The 664-nt window shown below is 53.2% G+C and overlaps 1 long non-coding RNA gene across 1 annotated transcript in view; it reads left to right on the top strand.

Annotated features, from left to right (window-relative positions):
* LOC108804006 overlaps nt 1-586 on the top strand; it is a 10,381-nt gene extending 9,795 nt beyond the window's left edge. Inside the window, exons 2-3 of the long non-coding RNA XR_001942319.1 lie at nt 148-264; nt 507-586. This is a non-coding gene — a long non-coding RNA (uncharacterized LOC108804006). The remainder of the gene's footprint in view (nt 1-147; nt 265-506) is intronic.
* Nucleotides 587-664: the final 78 nt, after the last annotated feature.

Genomic DNA, 664 nt, shown 5'->3' with positions numbered 1-664 from the left:
CCCCCCAGCCTTGTCAGATTATGGACGGGGGGGCCCCGGATTATGTATAGGGGGGTCCCCGGATGATGTGGGGGCCCGGATGATGTATGGGGGGGTCCCCGGATGATGTATGGGGGGTCCTCATTCCTGCGTGTCCTCTGGTTGCAGGGTGGTGTCCCAGCTGCTGACGGAGATGGATGGATTGCACTCCACAAATGATGTCTTTGTGATCGGAGCCACCAATCGCCCGGACCTGCTGGACTCGGCTCTGCTGCGACCCGGGAGGTGAACCTTCTTCTCCTAATTCTACTTTCTCTCGCTTCTTTGGAGAATATTCTCTACATTTATTTTCTCTCACAATGGGTGATAGCGCCGCTTCACATGTTTGAATGATATGTCTGAAAATAGCTAGTCTATTCTTATGGGGGGGTGTATCCGCGGTGATGGGGGTGTGTCCGCGGTGAAGGGGGGCGGGGTGATATGTTGTGCAGTACATGGTACACAGTCATGTGTTTGTGTCTTTGTAGGTTGGACAAGTTGGTGTATGTCGGGATTAATGATGATCGAGACTCCCAGTTGCGGGTCCTGGAGGCCATAACACGCAAGTGAGTTTTGTAGTTTCCCTCTATGATGTCCCGTCCATGACATTGATCCCGCCCTCCTCCTCCATCAGTCATACCATTGA

Source organism: Nanorana parkeri, unplaced genomic scaffold, assembly GCF_000935625.1.
Source record: "Nanorana parkeri isolate BGI_ZX_2015 unplaced genomic scaffold, ASM93562v1 scaffold4732, whole genome shotgun sequence".
NCBI lineage: Eukaryota > Metazoa > Chordata > Amphibia > Anura > Dicroglossidae > Nanorana > Nanorana parkeri.
The sequence above is the reverse complement of the archived record's forward strand: the minus strand, read 5'-3'. Positions and strand labels throughout refer to the sequence as shown.